The 18630-nt window shown below is 46.1% G+C and overlaps 1 long non-coding RNA gene across 1 annotated transcript; it reads left to right on the top strand.

Moving 5' to 3' along the window:
- The first annotated feature begins 11685 nt into the window (after window positions 1–11685).
- LOC120976422 (uncharacterized) lies at window positions 11686–15505 on the top strand. The gene is made up of 4 exons (XR_005771828.2): window positions 11686–12028; window positions 12208–12277; window positions 14364–14700; window positions 14797–15505. It is a non-coding gene; the product is annotated as an uncharacterized lncRNA (long non-coding RNA).
- Window positions 15506–18630: the final 3125 nt, after the last annotated feature.

The raw sequence follows: 18630 nt of genomic DNA on the forward strand, positions 1-18630 counted from the left end.
TTTCACCAGTACTGTAGTAAAAATTCATACATGGAAGATTCTAGACTAAACCATAAACGGATACACTTTTATTCATGCGCGATACTCCAATAGAGCAAGATCCTGCATGGAAGTCTCCACATGCTTAGACAGCGGATTACATTGAGCGAAGACTAATGATCAACATTTAACTTGAAATGCGTATTTCCAGGTGAACCTCCTTGGAGTCCCCGTGCACCGCGTCGGCGGGTAAAGGATGCCATGGGTTTTCCAAGTCCACATTGGCGGGATAGTCCCAGCTCCCCAGAGTCCAAGTCCGTTCGATGAGGCCGGTGTCGCCGCCCACGCGACCCGGAGGGGTAGTAACACGGACCACGCACCCGTACATCAGCCTCATGTCAGTGTCAGCGTCAGCGGCGTCGCCCCTGACGCACATTACAGAGACGGGGCAGCGGCCTGCGCGGGCCTTGCCGGTGCCCACGATCAAGAGGAAGACGCTGCCGTCCTCCTCTGAGACTAGCAGGCGGCGGTGATCCTCCAGCGACTCCGGCATGGTGAACGGGTAGCACGTCTCGTACTTGATGTTCTCCACCAAGGGCCAGCATTGACCGCTGCACGCATCCGTGAGGTGATGCACCATGTCCGCCGGCGAGCCACAAAACGGCATCGGGCACTCATAGCAGTGGACGAAGGGCTCCTTGGAGGCATCGACCAGGCCGTCCATGAAACGGGAGTGGCTGTAGGGGACGTTGCGCCAGTTGAATATATGAGCAAGTTACTACGAGATTTAATCCGAATAAGCACAAAATAAATCATGACGGCTATAACAGAGATGAAACTAATCATGTGGACTAGCATAGTAGTAGGATACAGAGTAGAAACATGAATTCTACCACGATTTCGAACAGGAAGGACAGAAACACATACGGTGCAACGGGAGCAGCACCGTTGGCGTTGAGGTTGTCGCCCATGTCCAAACACCACGTAGACACGGTCTTTGACACGGTTCATAGTCGTTCCATGCTCGGGCATTGAAGTTTGTAACTATTTTAGATTAGAATATACTACTCCTCTGGTGCTAGTAGTAGAGCAGAGTCCTACTCTACTACTCTACTCAAGCAAGTTAGAGCATAGCACTGTAGGGAGTACCAGTACTATGATCACTCAAGCAAGTAGTCTGGCATCGACATGACCCTACGCTGCTGGTATGTGTCTCGTAAGTCAAGCGGCGTGCTGCAGTCATCATCACCTATCCACTTCTCGCAGCACATATTCGCTTCTCCATCTTTGTCCGCACATAATCTCGTGCAATCTTCCATCCTCGCTAAGGCGCCTCCCCCCCTCGTCCGAAACCCAAGCACTAACAATGGCAGAACCAAGCAGCGTCCGCCGAAAGAGTGGCTGGAATTCGCTCCCCACAGAGGTAATCAAGCTCATTGTTTCGCGTGTGGACAATCTCAGTACCATGCCGCTCACCGTGTGCTCGTCGGGGTTGTACCGTTTACTCAAAGCCCTCGGGCCGGAGCTTTTTAAGCCAGCTCCTTGCTTGCTGATGCCGCCTGATCTTCAGAAACGGTGTGTCACGTAGCATAACGATCGTAGGGTGGCGAGCATCAACCCCCTTGACTGCGATCCGATCCCCGTCAGCCTGAACTACATTAATGGTATGTACTGGGTCGGCATGAACACGTCTTGGATGGTGCTCGTCGACGGTCGCGGCAGCTGGATGCTCGTGGAGGTCTACACCCGGCGATTGATCCCCCTTCCTTCGATTAACACTGCACTGCTTTGGCACCGCGGCCCAGAATACTCGGAATCTTACAGTAGCCAACATGATACCAAGTTTGATTTGCTCAAGGTTGTAATCTGCCAAGTGCCCACAAGATCTGCGAATTATAAAGACTTCAGGCTAATTGCGTTCTTCAACCGTGGTCTCGCCTATCTGACAGGTCACTGCGGTAAGTGGATAAATCTGCACGTCCATCGCAGGATCATACATCCTCCATGGTTCTCTGATGCCATTGAACACAAGGGCTTCATTTACGCTGTCAACTCCTTCTATGGCTGGACGTATTGCTGGCCTACTCCAGTCATCGCTACAAACGGCTGTTACAGCAGTATGTTACTTTCCTATGATATCATGATGGCTTGATTATATTACTGTCAACATTTGCTGAAAAAATATTCATGCTCATAACATGCTGTTCTTAAGATTGACTAAATCAAGAGCCCTTTTTTATTTGACTCCAACTTGATATGATGTTGTAGGCCGCCTGGTGTCCCTACCATTCCTAATCCCAGAACCTTTCAAAGAAAAGTGGCATGGCAGTTGCAGGTGGTTCCTGGCTTGATCAGACGACGGTGAAAGATTGATCATCGTTCGCACGTACCGGACGTGTTGTTTCGCGGAATACAATCACAGTCACTGCAAGGTCTTTGAGCAGGATCCCAGCTTCTCTGGGCCTTCAGGAATTTTTTACTGGAGGCTGGTAAGTAGCCTTGGTACACGCTCTCTGTTTGTCGGACTGAATTATCCGATTAACCAGGAGATAACCGACGGCAAGGATCATGATGGCAGCGTGGTTTCGTACATCAGGCAAAACTGTCTGTACACAGCATACCATGCATATCTGCATGCACCATACCCTGATATGTGCCGCCACGCTCTGCAGCCCAAAGTACGAGAGAGGGTCGCAAGTATCAGACTTAGACCTGCTGGCTGGAGTTTCCCCCGTCAGGCACCCATCTGGTTCAAGCCGTCAGCCAATCTCCACAGCTTAATAAATAGTAACGTCTAACTGAGCCAGTTAGTTAGATGCGTACACTTGGTGTAGTAGGATCTTTATTTAGTTTGATGCATACACTTGTTCTTTTTTGGTAGCCCTTTTGCAATGATGGCTGATGTTTGGTTTGGAAGAAAGAGCTGCGTCTTCACTCTTCTGGCCTGCTTACTGCTTCTGTTGCACCCCCAGCCCTGGTTGTTACTGCTGCTATTTTCAATGTACAATCAGTAGTATATTTCGTCTGTTGGTTGAATAAATGTGTTGTTAGAACGACAAACACAATTTTTTGGAAGTCGTTGCACGGTTCGATCCTTTAGTGCCCTGTACTGTACGTAGCGCATACTATTTTTCGTACGGAACACATTTTCCACTTGTTGATAACATGCAGCCCACTGATGAAGGCCCAATAGAGAAGCCCATAATTAACTGGAAGGGAGGCTCTCACATGAATCCGGCCCAGGTACATGCTCATGGTCCCCTAAACATAAATAAGTAAATAAAAAAATAAAGCTAAATGCTCATGCACCAGTTCTTTGGGAAAATAGGTAGCCCGGTATTTCTTTTTGAAGAATACCCAAGCTAGGCCTATTTGTTTTCTCCGTATTACTGGGCTGCAAATCTTTCAAGACGAAGAGGGATGCATTCCGGCCTGGCTTAAGAGTATGGTCAATGTCTGTTAAAAGTAATATCAAAAGGGTTGAAAATTCCAAAAAAATATAGCAAATGGGATATAAGTTTCTTTTTTTGTTTTTGTTCTTCACTGATATCTTATACGTATTTCATTGGATTTAACATGACATGGTACTAATTTATTTTTAAATTTGTTTTAGTATGGCTATTAATTTTTGGATTAAGAATATTTCGTTCCCCATCAAAAATTTGCGAATTTTCAAAATTTCCCACATATTTAGTTAATTTTTTGACCCTGGTACTAACCAGAAAATGGCCAGCAATTCTAAAAATGGAAAACGGGCTGCAATAAATTTCATATGAATTAGAAAATGAGTAAAAATTATAAAAATAATAGCAAATGGGTTGTACACGCCACAGATTTCGAGGCTGGATTGTTTACGCAAGGCTTTGTCAGTGAACACACGATTCTAGCAGCAGTGACTGTTGGATGTCCATCCAACGACCGACGTGCTTCTTCAATCTCTGATCTTCCTGCTCCAGCCGCCTAAACTAGCGCCGGCGGGACTGCCTGCTCCCTCCTCTTGTGGCCCGCTGTGATGCCGCGCAGGCTTCCCCGGCCCACCCTACTCCCTCCGCTAGCCTGGCCGCACGCAATCAACTGCCTCCTTATTACGCGAAAAAAAAATGATTCCTCCCACTGACATCTTGGGCGCACCGGTTGGGAGGCTGACCTGTGGGCCTACTAAGTTGACGCGCACGCAGGGCTTGTCAACTTAGTCAACAAATGATTCTAGCAGCAGTAACCATTGGATTTGAATCGAACGGTCCTGCTCCTTCTTCAATCGCTGCTCTTCTTGCACCAGCCGCCCAAACCAGCGCTGGGGAGACCGCCTGCTCCTGCCTCCAGTGGCCGGCTGTGCTGCCGTTGAGGCCTCATCGCCCCCTACTACTCCCACCGCTAGCCAGGCCCTGCAGCGACGGCAGCCTCACACCGCAGCCGAACCAGTGAACCCTCGTACTCCTCTCCGCGTGGGCATCCACTATCGCGTCTTCCCCGGCTCCGCGTTGTCCCCTTCCTAGGCCTCGCCGTTGTCCACCGCCTTAGTGCTCTCGGCGCGGCGTGGTCAACGTGGTCAACGACATTCCATCGGAAGAGTACTGTACGTGGAGAGGCTGACAGCTGGGTCCACGGCCACAGCCCGGTTTTTTTGTGATTTGCCAACTAAGTCGCTTTGTCAGGCCTGTTGAGCTACAAATCTTTCAAGACGAGGAGAGCTTTCATTCGGCTGGCCGAGAAAATGGCCCATCAGTAATGAGAAATGGGCTGTACATTTTTAAAACACATCAAACTGGCAATTAGTTTCAAATATCATTTTTTTCATTTCGAGATTTTACATTACATTAATTTTTATGCGTGGAGAATTTCTTGGATTTTATATTGATATACATTTATTTTTAAAATCAGTTTGAATGTGAGTCGAAATTTCGGGATTAAAAATAGTTCGGACCGCACCGAAATATGCAAAATTCCATATAATTTTTTAACCGTGGCCACAATACGGGCTGTAATGCTAACAAAAAGAATATGGGCTCCAAAAAAACCTTAATAATTAGCAAATGGTCTGTAAATTATTAGAAATAATGGCAGATGGGTTGTATGCTGTTTTCCACATATTTGAGGCTTTCCTAAAAAAAGGTTGACGCACAAGCAGTGACTGTTGGATGGCCATCCAACGGCCGTCGTGCTTCTTCAATCTCTGCTCTTCCTGCTCCAGCCGCTCAAACAAGCACCGACGGGACTGCCTGCTCCCTCCTCCCCGCGGCCGGCTCTGCTGCCGCGCAGGCCTCACCGCCCCACCGTACTCCCATCGCTGGCCTAGCCATCCCTCTACTCACCCACACCTGCTGTTATTCTCCGACGACGACGGACGAACCAATAAACCCTCATACAGTCGTACTCCCCTCCGCGTGGGAAACAACTGCCGAGTCTTCCCTGCCTTCGTGTCGTTCCCTTCCTAGGCCTCGCCGTCGTCCACCGCCCTGGTGCTCTCGGCGCGGCCTGGTCAACGTGGTCAACGACCGACATGCATCTGAAGTGGACTGTACGTGGAGAGGCCGACAGCTGGGTCCACGGCCGCACGCAAGGAAATGCCTCCTTATTACGCGCAAAATAATGATTCCTCCATCTGACATCAGGGACCCACCGAAAGGGCCTCTGTATTTCGCAAAAAAAAACGTTACCACCGCTGACAGCTTGGACCCACCAGCTATATCTTCGCATGCAAGGAAGTGCCTCCTTATTACGCACAAAAAAAATGAATACTCCCCCTGTTAGCTGGGACCCAATATAGTGGCAGGCTGACTTGTGGGCCTACTAAGTTGACGGGGACGAAGGGCTTTGTCAACTTAGTCAATATGCACGATTCTAGCTCCAGTGACCGTACGATGTCCATCCAACGGCCGTAGTGCTTCTTCAACCTCTGGTCTTCTTGCTCCAACCGCCCAAACCAGCGCCGGTCCTGCCTCGTGCTCCTGCCTCCCGTGGCCGGCTGCAATGCGGCGGAGGCCTCACCGCCCCCTACTACTCCCACCGCTGGCCAGGCCATCCCTCTACTCACCCACACCCCCTGTTATTCTGCGGCGACGGCAGCCTCACACCGCAGCGAACCAGTGAACCCTCGTACTCCTCTACGCGTGGGCATCCACTGCCGCGTCTTCCCCGGCTCCGCGTCGTCCCCTTCCTAGGCCTCGCCGTCGTCCACCGCCCTGGTGCTCTCGGCGCGGCGTGGTCAACGTGGTCAAGGAACGGCTTCCATCGGACGTGGACTGTACGTGGAAAGGCTGACAGCTGGGTCCACGGCCGCAGCAAGGAAGTGCCTCCTTATTACGTGCAAAATAATTATTCCTCAACCTGACAGCGGGGACCCACCGGACGGGCCACCGTATTTCGCAAAAAAACGTTTCCCCCCTGACTGCTGGGACCCACCAGCTACATCTTCGCACGCAAGGAAGTGCCTGACAGTCGGGACCCACCTAGTCGAAGCATACGTAGCGTTGTCATTCTGGTCACGAACGTGTACGTACATATATACTGGTGGATGTAGAGGCGCGCATGTGTCGTAGTAGAGGCGCGCACGTAGCATGTACACGTACGTATAGCGGCCAGGGTGCAAGAAAGAAAATACGGCCACGTATGTGTACATACGGGCGGGGTCTCGAACGCCTACTCGCGCATACGTACGGCCAGGGCTCGTGTACATGGCTGGGTCGGAACGGAGAAACAGCATCGTCGTCGTGTTCATGGGGAGGCAACGGAATGCGTCGTGTTCATGGGGAGGCAACGGAATGCGTCGTGTTCATGGGGAGGCAACGGAATGCGTCGTGTTCATCGGGAGGCAACGGAATGCGTGGGAGCCAACCGGCTGGGTCGGAACGGAATGCGTGGTCGTGTTCATCGGGAGGGCTTGGACGGAACAGGCAATGGAAACGAGGCCTGGCGTACCGCAAAACGGAGGAAACGGACCTCCTACGTTCGGAACGGGGTCCTGTTGATCGGGAGGGGTGTGGCGTACCACAAAACGGAGGAAACGGACCTCCTATGGTCGAAACGGGGGTCCTATTGATCGGGAGGGGTGTGGCGTACCGCAACGGATGAAACGGACCTCCTACAGTCGAAACGAGGGTCCTGTTGATCGGGAGGGGTGTGGCGTACTGCAAAACGGACGAAACGGACCTCCTACGGTCGAAACGGGGGTACTGTTCATCGGGAGGGGTGTGGCGTACCGCAAAACGGGACTCCACGAGATACTGTTCATCTCCACCGTCGACCTCCTCCAGCCTCCACGGGCTCCTGTTCATCCAGCCTCCACCGCGCGCTACTCCACCGGCTACTGTTCAACCACCCCTCCACGGGCACCCCTCCACCGTCTACTGTTCATCCAGCCCTCCACACCACGGGGTCCTGTTCAACCACCCCTCCACGGGCACCCCTCCACCGTCTACTGTTCATCCAGCCCTCCACACCACGGGGTCCTGTTCATCCAGAGGCAACGCCACCGCTCACTGTTCATCCAACCCCCCCCCCAGCAACGCTCACTGTTCATCCAATCGATCGGCTTCAGTTAGCAGCAGTAGCGAAGGAATCGCTCGATCGGGTTCAGTTAACAGCCATAGATCGATCGCTCGGGTTTAGTAACGCGTAGCCTGTAGTGCAATCGCTCGGGTTCAGTTAGAGCCCAACGCCTCGCTCGGGTTCAGTTAGAGCCAACGCCTCGCACACACGCGCGTATGTGTACGAGAGAAACGTGCATCGCTCGGCCCCCGACCTCCCACCGTAACCGGGAACTCCCCGAAATTTTCCTCCCCCTCGCTTCTACCACGGTTTTTTCCGTCATGGACGGCCCAAAGAATGTCATGCAGCTGCGTCTCCGGCCCGCCCAGGACGAAAAGCCCATTTTCTGTCATGATTTTTTGTCATAGAAGTAGGAGCCCACCACATCTGTGATGATACCGGGTTTTGTCACAATTATCGTCATAGAAGTGTCATATGTATGACAGAAAAAAAATTGGTCGGCCCAAAATGTCACGGATGTGTCTTTTTTGTAGTGATCCTACCTCCATGATGGTTATAATACAGCAAATTTTCCCATTTTTCTCTATAAAGAAGGACCAATTCAGAAACTAAGGATGAGGTAACCTATGCTAATACCTCTGCTATCTTCAAGAATGCTTGGTGGCAGTATCGGAATTACCTAAAGAAAACGTACTTCACCGGCAAGGAAACTCATCAAATTCCCTTACGTTCTCCTGAGACACATTTACTGGACGATGACTGGGAACGCCTTGTTCTGTACTGGTCCCAAACCAAGAATGTGGTAAGGTCTATGAGCTCATTTTCTATTTTTAAGTACTATATTCTTGCGTCTTACTGTACTCTGTTCATGTAGAACAAGCGCCTAAACCTGAAGAACAACTGTTCTAATTTAAGATTCCATTGCTATCATAATTCAAAAAGGCGCTAGGCATTAATTGTGCGTTTTTCCACCGCCTTGCGCTTTACTGACCAAAGCACATGCTTATGCGCAGTTATGCACAGATTAAGCGTAGTTATGCACAATGCGTTTTGCCAATGCCTAGAGCCTAGGCGCGCTTAAGCGCTCGCTTAGGCGCGCCTTTTTTAACTATGATTGCTATCGTGCATACTACTTTGCTCTTGTATCACTGTATTTACTCATACAAACTTATTTTTAAATTGAAGGATCCAATCGAAACTCCAATGGCATAGCAGGTATGTTCACACATGTTTCTTTAACAGGTTTGCTCTTATCAATAGCTCTGTTGATTTCAATTTCAATTGTGTATACAGTTGACTTCTCATACCATGCACATTACTAGCATCACAACAGAGCTAATAGTGTTGTTGTACATGTAGACCCATGGTACCCATCTGAAATCTTGTTGTGTCGTGTAGTTTCCCATGCTTTGTATTCTTTCACTGCTGCTTTGTCTTGAACTGATATGATTTGAACCGTGTCTCTATTTTGATTTGGCAAGACAATGAAGTGACCATAGGACATAGATATATGTTTGTTTGATGCTTTTTATTATGTACTAGTACTTGGCAATAGAAGACTTGGTAGCTTAATCATGTCCACCTTACTAATGAACTGGTTCACCGAAATGAGTTTCATATACTAGTACATGCTAAACCTGTTATGTGTCTGCTTGTTTCTTATTTTAGAATGCTGACAGAATATTGGGGAAGAGTGCCTTATTAAGCAATGGTAAAGGAAGTAATGAAGATAAGGTTCAGGATAGTGACACATCCTTGTTGGTCTCCAACAAAGCTGATAAAACAACTATCTCGAAGACAGTGAGACAACCCCAAAGTCCTGTCTTGGTTTAGTGTTCGAGTTACTGGCCACTACCGCTTGCACAAGCTATTCAAACTCACTGTCTGAATCAGTTCGGTTTCTTGAGTCTCAACTACAAGCTGAAAGACATCGATCGGATGTGCTGCGACAAGAAGCAGAAGGACTGCGGAAGTCCCTGAAGCATTCAGATGCATACTTTCTGGTGCAACAGCAAGCGTTGGAGGATTTTAGCGCCAAATAGGGCAAAGCTATAAGCTTGCTAAGCTTATTGCCAGCATGGTGGATACCCTGGATAATATTTCTTGAGCTCTTCTGAAGTTGTTTCAGTTATGCTCTTGTTTTGCTGCCGCATTTATTTGCACTGGTGGCCAATTTTGACGGCCAGTGTATGTAATATGCTGCTTTGTTCCCTATATTTGCACTGGTGGCGAACTTTGATGCCCAGTGGATGTAATATGTGTAATAGCGGTAATAGGCTAGCGTTAATTGCTTGCTTATTTATTTCCTTATTGTCTTGTTTATTTGTTTGCTTGTAGTCACTGCAGTTCTTTTTCTGTGTTTTTCTAGTGGCCACAATAACCTATTTTTGGAAACTAGGCCAAAATAATCATGGCAACACATGGACTGTTGTAACCATGGGCCTCCTGCAGGCCGTATGATCCATGGGCCTTGTACGGGCCATAGGATCCATGGGCCTTCTACGGGGCCGTAGGATCCATGGGCCTTCTACGGGCCGTACGATCCATGGGCCTTCTACGGGGCGTATCATCATTTCGCCAATCATGGGCCGTACTATTCGTGGACCATAACGGGCCGTTAATAGGTCGTATTTCATAACTCTATGAAAATAGCCCAACGGGTTTTTTTGACATGAAAACGGCCCAACGTATTAACGGGCCACAAACGGGCCGACTATAACCACGGGCTGAATTTGGTCCACAAGCAGAAAATGACAGTAACGGGCCGTAAGTAACCGAATGCTGGAAATGAGCCCAAGAATAAATGGGCCCTGAGAAGGCCGAAAGATAACATGGGCTAGAAACGGCCCAATGGAATAATGGGCCATTAATGGGTATGAAGTGATACACTGTTCATTACGGGCCAGTTTCACCACGGGCCGTTAATGGGCCAAGAGTTATAAAGGGTCTCATATGGGCCGAAAGACGTCATGGGCCATACATGGGCCGAAAGTTAAAACGGGCTGGAATCATATTGGACGGCCCAGATGATGGTACTGGGCCTAATTCGGAGAGGTCGTAACGGGCTCTGGGTTAGCGGGCTGTAAATGGGCTATATTCGAACAGACCGTTAACAGGCTTTCCGTGGGCCGGCCCGCCACCTTTTGACCAAGTCAAACGGGCCGGCCTTTTCACAGGAATGGGCCTCTCTTGGGCTGTGCCACGTGTCGACGTATCATGGGCGCCTTGGGTCCAATGAGTGGATGACATCTGTCCCAACGGTGAGCCAACACGTGTTTCCTTCAGCCAATGATGATTTTACACGTGGAAAATCCTCATTGGTCGGGGCTGTTAACGAGTTATCGGATCCAAAACCGGACCCGATAGCTTAACGGCGTTCCGTTACGGTGGATGCCACGTGTCGGTCACCCTTGACGAAAGCTCTTCTGTGACGCGCGATTTATCGTCATGGAAGTGGACACTTCCGTGATGATAATTTTGGTAATGTCATGGAACACTTCTACGACAGCACAGGTATGACTATCTTGATTCTGTCATAAAATCGTCATGGATGTACATGCATGATAAAAAACGTGACCTACTGTGAGAAACACGTATCGTCACGGAAGTGTATTTTTTTGTAGTGGCCAATCCCAAGACCATGGCAAAAGACGTGGCGCTCGTTAGCATGATGGCGGGGGTGGAGATCATGAAGGTGGACTTGAGCACGGTGTCACCAAGTAAGATGCCTTGGTTCGAGAGGATGCAGACCGACATGCACAAGTTTGATGACGAGTGATCTATGGCGGAGCGCCATCCTTTTTTGTATGTCGGCAAGTGTGCTGGCATGACCACGGTCAAGATAGCGTGGTTGAACTCCCGCCCCTTTTGTGTGCTGGCATGTGTGTCGGCCGCTGACAAGTGCACCAACATGAATTATGGTGGGTTTTTTAGAGGCTGGCATGTATGTCAGTCGCTGGCATGGCGCCAGCATGAACTCTAGGCGATGACATGGTCACTGCCATAATCTTTAGCCGCGGGCCTTTTAAAATTTATGTGTGGACATAAGATGGGTTTGCGTGTTGGCCGACCCAAACGCAAAAGAGGGAACACGATGAACAGGCGGCCGACCCAAACGGACAGAAAGCGGATAAAACACACGTCCATTTGGGTCGGCACGATTGGACTGTCCTTTATAGCATGTTTGTTTGGGGATTTGGATGTGAGGAATGGGAGTTTAAGGCCCATGAGAATTAACTCCCTTTGATTATTCGCTCGGGGACAAGGGAATTAAGAGGTGAAGGGGAAGAGGAATTAGGAGGACCAACTTCCGTAAAACTCTTCCTTGGGGACCCTGGTAATTCAGCGTGGGATTGGGAGTTGACGCAAAAAAAAAACTCAAGTTGTTCCTCACGTCTTACTACGGAAGGGGAAAAGGCGTGAAAATCCCAGCGATAGCGCCGTAAAATCCTACCTAATGACCCCTATTTAGCAGCGCTGCCAATCTTCCTCCAAACAAATCAGCGGCCGCTAACTTCTCCCCAATCTCCAGAGATGGCGGCAAGCACAAAGAAGAGCTGAGGTAACACGTTCTTCCCCTTTCCATCTTGATTTCGGGAAATTTTGCTGCCAATCCAACCTTGTTACATACACATCTAGCTGTATCCCATCTGGTTTTTCTAACAAAGTTGGATTTGTTTCTTTTCCCTTCACAAACTGATGCAGATATATTCTTCTTTCCATTTTTTCCCTGATTCACAGGTCACAGATTTGTTCCATCACTTTTGTTCCCCTTTGCAGTTCACGAGCAAGAGTCACCAAAAGGCCAGAGGTGCGGATTACTACTTTGATTTAGTATTTCATTTGTTCCCTTGTTTGATTCATAAAAATACTGTACATCGGTCTCTGTCTTGATTAGTTCGTCATGTCCTTTTTAGAAGCATACATGGGACATCGATGTGAATAATTACTGGATGATTTCTCTTGTACTTGTATAAATTTATTTGCTAGTCTACGGCTGTAGTTTGTTGGTCATCGCTGGCTTGCCGTTGTGCCTGATACTTGTACATGTAAAGGACCAAGATTGTTCATGACTCCACCTGACATATACATGAAAAATGGCAAGCCACAATGGCTCTAACTTGCCGCTGTGGCTGCATGTAGAGAACAATATGTATATGTCCTATAGCACTTGTATTTGTGTACCTTTAAGCTTCATGCTTCCTGTACTTTCTAAGTTCAGTTTTACATACAAAATTAAGTGTCAAATGTACACACAAACAAGTCTTGATAGCTACTACAGATTTGATGACTTCCAAGTTCTAACTTTCAGTCATACAGACATTGCATATTTGCCATGATATACTGACAATATTGCTTCATACGTGGGGGGTATATATTATATAGAACTAGGAAGTAGATTGATGTCAAATTCCATTCGTGGGTATCAAGCGTCGCTTGTTTGGCTAAGTCACTTCATCACATCAGAACCTCCTTTGCGGATCTTGTAACAAAGGTTAAACAAGCAGCTAGCCCGCATGTGCATAATTTGTTTCTTAGTTTACTTGTACAAAAATTCCTTGGTACTGTAGCAGTAGTCAAATAACAATACTGGTTTAAGTAATAACCATGGATTTGAAATATGTATTTGAATGCCTTATACATAAAGAATGGAGAGGGATTTGATCCATATCAAAATGCATCACCAGGGTTCTTTTTCAATGGAAGGTCCACTTACTTATGATGGAGGCGAAGTATCTATTTTTCGAGATTGTGACGATGAGCGTACATCCTATTTTTGTCTAGTTCGCATGGCTAAAGACGTAGGTTTCAAGGATGGCGATGAGTTATATTATACAGTTCCTGGGTGTAGCCTTGATGAAGGAATTGATCTAGTTCACGATGATAATTATGTTCTTAAGATGTTGAACTTCGCAAAGAAACACAACTTTGCCGAGATATATTTTAAGCATAAAGACCATGAAAGTGCTTCGGGTAATCCAAATCCAAGACCGCGTTCGGACACAACTTTGCAACTCATTTATGTATTACCGGGTTGGGAAGGATCAGCGGCTGATGGGAGGGTGCTTCGAGATGCTTTATCAAGATCAAATGGCCTTAAGGTTCCTCGTGGTAAGAGATAATATTAAAATGGTCCATCTTAGTTAGATGTATATATTGTATACATAGTTAACGAACCCATACACATGTTCCTATTACATAGGGTGCTATTATCTAGTCGATGCTGGATACAAGAACTGTGAAGGGTTTCTTACTCCATACAGAGGACAGCGGTACCATCTCAATGATTGGAAAAAACCAACAAAAAAAGAGGAATTGTTTAACATGTGGCATTAATCAGCAAGAAATGTGATTAAGAGGACTTTCAGATTGATGCGATGGGCTATCATTAGGAATCCCTCTCATTTTCCTTTTGATACACAAGTTGACATAATTTTGGCATGCTGCTATATTCATAATCTTATACGACAACAAATGTGTGTTGATCCCTATGAACAATATCCAGATGAGTACATGGTACGCCTTCAACAGCAACAAGTAAATGAGGATGTCATTCAGTCCACCGAAACATCATCACAATGGACTGAGAAAAGAGATAAATTAGCTGATGAAATGTGGAAAGCTTGGACAGAGAAAAGACGAGATTGCTGATACATGCTAGTAGATGTTAGGTGTAGGATCTTAAATGTTTATTCAACACCCTATGAGTGTCGAAGCATTCTTCATTGATATTTGTTTTTTCCCATATGTCATAGTTGCTTAGGTTTCTTTTCATCCACTTTTCTGTAATGATAGGAGAGATTGGTTAATGTGTAAACATCATATTTCATTTATGACCATCTATATTCTTTATCATTTGTATATTCATTTTTTATCATTATATGAAAATCTACCAGAATACCAAGCCAAAGGAGAGCAAATTGACATCCAAAAAGAGAGACAAGAGAACATGGACAGCGGAGGAGGAAAAGTTACTTATTGGCATTCTATGTGACATGAAAAGTAGACACCGGTCACAAGTCCGGCTATCTTACATATATTGAGAAGGAAATGGTTGAAGTACTGCCACATGCTGATCTCAAAGCTGGTCCACATATCAGGTCAAAAGTTAAGATTTTGAAGAAGTAACTTTCTTATGTTCTAGAAATTATGCAAAATGGTAGTGGATTTGGATGGGACGATGAGAAGAAGATGGTAATTGGATATAGAGAGACCTATATGGGTTGGGCGAAGGTACACTGTATTAATTAAATAGACAAAGTAATCTATTATATTTCATTTCTGTGCATTAGAAAAAAAATCTAATGGAAACTCATGCTCTCTTTGTAGTCCGTTAAGGAGCAGGTCCTCTGTACATGAAGCCTATGGTTAATTTTGACAAGCTATGTGAGGTTTATGCTAGCGATTTGGCTAAAGGAGGGAGCCCTAAAGGTCCCGAAGAAGAGGAAGTTGTAGAAGTTGAACGAGCAACAGATGCAGAACCTACTAGCCAACCAGCCAAGGAGAATTCTCCTCAAGCACATGAGAACACCAACCCATCTGGTAGTTCTAGTCCTGGTCGTAAGAGAACATATCTGATGATGATGCACTGGAATCGGGCCTTATAAATGTGTCCAACACAATTGCAAAGTTCTTGGAATCAAAATAGGAGAATGCAAAACCATGAACGGTTTACAAAGGGTGTTTATGCATGAAGCTCAAGTTCATGAGCACACATCAGCCAACAGAACCAAGTTACTTGACATTTTGCAGAATCTTAAAGATCTCAGTAAAGAAGAAGTTGTTATGGTTGTTTGTGTCATTGGTAGTGGCGCTGGAAAGGCTGAGCTTTTCATACATTTGTGTGATGATTTCAAAGTAGTGTTCATTCACCAGGAGGTTGAGGCGGCCAAAAAATAAGTGAATATCCAGATTTGAACTTCCAGATTAGCAGTTTATATATATTTTTTTTGTTCAGGACTAAGTAGTTGGTTTCTTTAAACTCATCCCTTGCAACATTTAGTGTGTCACCATTCATTTTTTATATAATCTCGTCTTATACTCTTGGAAAGGATACTTTCATCTGTTCATCTGCTAGTTAAAATACCTGCTTCATGTCTTTGCTCTCATTTGCTGGGATTGAATGTTGATGATTTGCTTGATGGACTAAATACATCCAGCGAGCATGCATGCATGTATGTATGCATGTATGTATGTATGTATGTATGTATGTATGTATGTATGTATGTATGTATGTATGTATGTATGTATGTATGTATGTATGTATGTATGTATGTATGTATGTATGTATGTATGTATGTATGTATGTATGTATGTATGTATGTATGTATGTATGTATGTATGTATGTATGTATGTATGTATGTATGTATGTATGTATGTATGTATGTATGTATGTATGTATGTATGTATGTATGTATGTATGTATGTATGTATGTATGTATGTATGTATGTATGTATGTATGTATGTATGTATGTATGTATGTATGTATGTATGTATGTATGTATGTATGTATGTATGTATGTATGTATGTATGTATGTATGTATGTATGTATGTATGTATGTATGTATGTATGTATGTATGTATGTATGTATGTATGTATGTATGTATGTATGTATGTATGTATGTATGTATGTATGTATGTATGTATGTATGTATGTATGTATGTATGTATGTATGTATGTATGTATGTATGTATGTATGTATGTATGTATGTATGTATGTATGTATGTATGTATGTATGTATGTATGTATGTATGTATGTATGTATGTATGTATGTATGTATGTATGTATGTATGTATGTATGTATGTATGTATGTATGTATGTATGTATGTATGTATGTATGTATGTATGTATGTATGTATGTATGTATGTATGTATGTATGTATGTATGTATGTATGTATGTATGTATGTATGTATGTATGTATGTATGTATGTATGTATGTATGTATGTATGTATGTATGTATGTATGTATGTATGTATGTATGTATGTATGTATGTATGTATGTATGTATGTATGTATGTATGTATGTATGTATGTATGTATGTATGTATGTATGTATGTATGTATGTATGTATGTATGTATGTATGTATGTATGTATGTATGTATGTATGTATGTATGTATGTATGTATGTATGTATGTATGTATGTATGTATGTATGTATGTATGTATGTATGTATGTATGTATGTATGTATGTATGTATGTATGTATGTATGTATGTATGTATGTATGTATGTATGTATGTATGTATGTATGTATGTATGTACGTACGTACGTACGTACGTTTTTGCTTCCAGCATGTTCTCTCTTTCTTCGGTGTGGAACAAATAAATTCAAAATATGAGTATTTTCTTATTGTAGACCTGTTTGATGGCAACACTGATGCCCATCTCATAAAACAATTCCCATTCCCATACCCATGAATCAAACAAAGGAAAATAACTCCCTGTTAAATTCCACTGATAATTCCCACAACACCAAACATGGGATTGGGACTAATAGTCTTCTTCCAGAGTCTAATCCCTTCACAAACTCCCCCTCCTAAACTCCCATTCCCAGTCCCTTAAGCTACCCAAAATCATGTTTGTTTGGGGGATTTGGATGTGAGGAATGGGAGTTTAAGGCCCATGGGAATTAACTTCCTTTGATTGGCTCAGGGACAAGGGAATTAAGAGGGGAAGGGTAAGAGGAATTAGGAGGTCCAACTCCCGTATAACTCTTCCTTGGGGGGGACCCTGGTAACGGCGTGGGATTGGGAGTAGACATAAAAAAACTCAAGTTGTTCCTCACGTCCCGCGGCGAAAGGGAAAAGGCGCGAAAATCCCAGCGATAGCGCGGTAAAATCCTAGCTAATGACCCCTATTTAGCAGCGCTGCTGTAACACCCCGGATATAACTTTCCATATTTGTAACTTCGACTCTTGCCATTTTCGGCTATGCGTTATGATATTCCCTTCGTGGTCGGGTTTTGTTTGTCGTTTTGCATTTTGTTCATGTCATGCATTTTATATCATGTCATCATGTGCATTTCATTTGCATACGTGTTCGTCTCTTGCATCCGAGCATTTTCCCCGTTGTCCGTTTTGCAATCCGGAGCTCCTATCTCCTCCGTTGCACCCCTCTTGTTTTCTTTCGCGTGCGGGTGTCTAACTTTCTCGGAATGGACCAAGGCTTGTCAAGTGGCCTTTTTATACCACCCGGAGACCACCGGTCAAGTTTCGTTCCATTTGGAGGTCGTTTGGTACTCCAACGGTTAACCGGGCATCCGCAAAGGCCATTTGTGTGTGCAGCAAAACCCCCTCAAAAACCAGCCCAAAACCCACCAAACTCTCTTTCATGCTCTAGGTCGTTCGATCACGATCGTGTAGGCGAAAACCGCACCTCATTTGGAGCCTCCTAGCTCCCTCTGCCTATTTATAAGTGAGACCCCGAGATTACATTCGCAGACGAAACCCTAAAAGATCCCCTCGCGCCGCGCCGGACGCGTCCCGCGCCGCCGGACGAAATCGCCACCGCGCCCGCAGCCAATCCGGGGCCGACACGTGTCCCGCCGCCGCCCGTACCGCGCCGGCCCGTCGGGGCCCGCCCGCGGCCCTCCCGGGCCCGAGCGCCCGCGCCCCCGCCGTCCTTCCCCGCCTCCCGCGCCGCCGCAGCGCGCCGCCGCGGTCGCCGCCGCCGGACCTCGACGACCTCGCCGCCGTCCGCCGCCGCCGGCGCCACCTCGCCTCCTCCTCCCTCCGGCCACGCCTCCTCTTCTCCTACGGCCGCCGCCCGCCTCCTTCTTCCTCTCCCGTCGCCGGCGAGCGCCATCGAAGCCCAGGCCCGATCGGATCTGGACGAGTTACTGTGTGCGTTGACTTTCCCCGTTTCCGATTTTTCCTGTCTTTTTCTGTAACAGCATTTGCTCATGTTCCTCGTTGCATAACTCCTTGCATCTAGCTCCGATTCGCGCATGTAATATGTCATGTTCGTCTCGTGATGCTCTTCATTTTTTTCAATTGCACCATGTTCTTTAGAGGTCATCTTGATGTCTCTGTTGCAAGAGGGCTAGTTGCTGTTATCCTCTGGTTCTTATCAGAACTTGGAGATTTGTTATTTTTGTATCTTTAAATCTGTGCATCTTATGGGCATAACCTCTACATGTGTTTTGTTGTATG

Source organism: Aegilops tauschii, chromosome 3 (assembly GCF_002575655.3).
Source record: "Aegilops tauschii subsp. strangulata cultivar AL8/78 chromosome 3, Aet v6.0, whole genome shotgun sequence".
In the NCBI taxonomy this organism is placed as follows: domain Eukaryota; kingdom Viridiplantae; phylum Streptophyta; class Magnoliopsida; order Poales; family Poaceae; genus Aegilops; species Aegilops tauschii.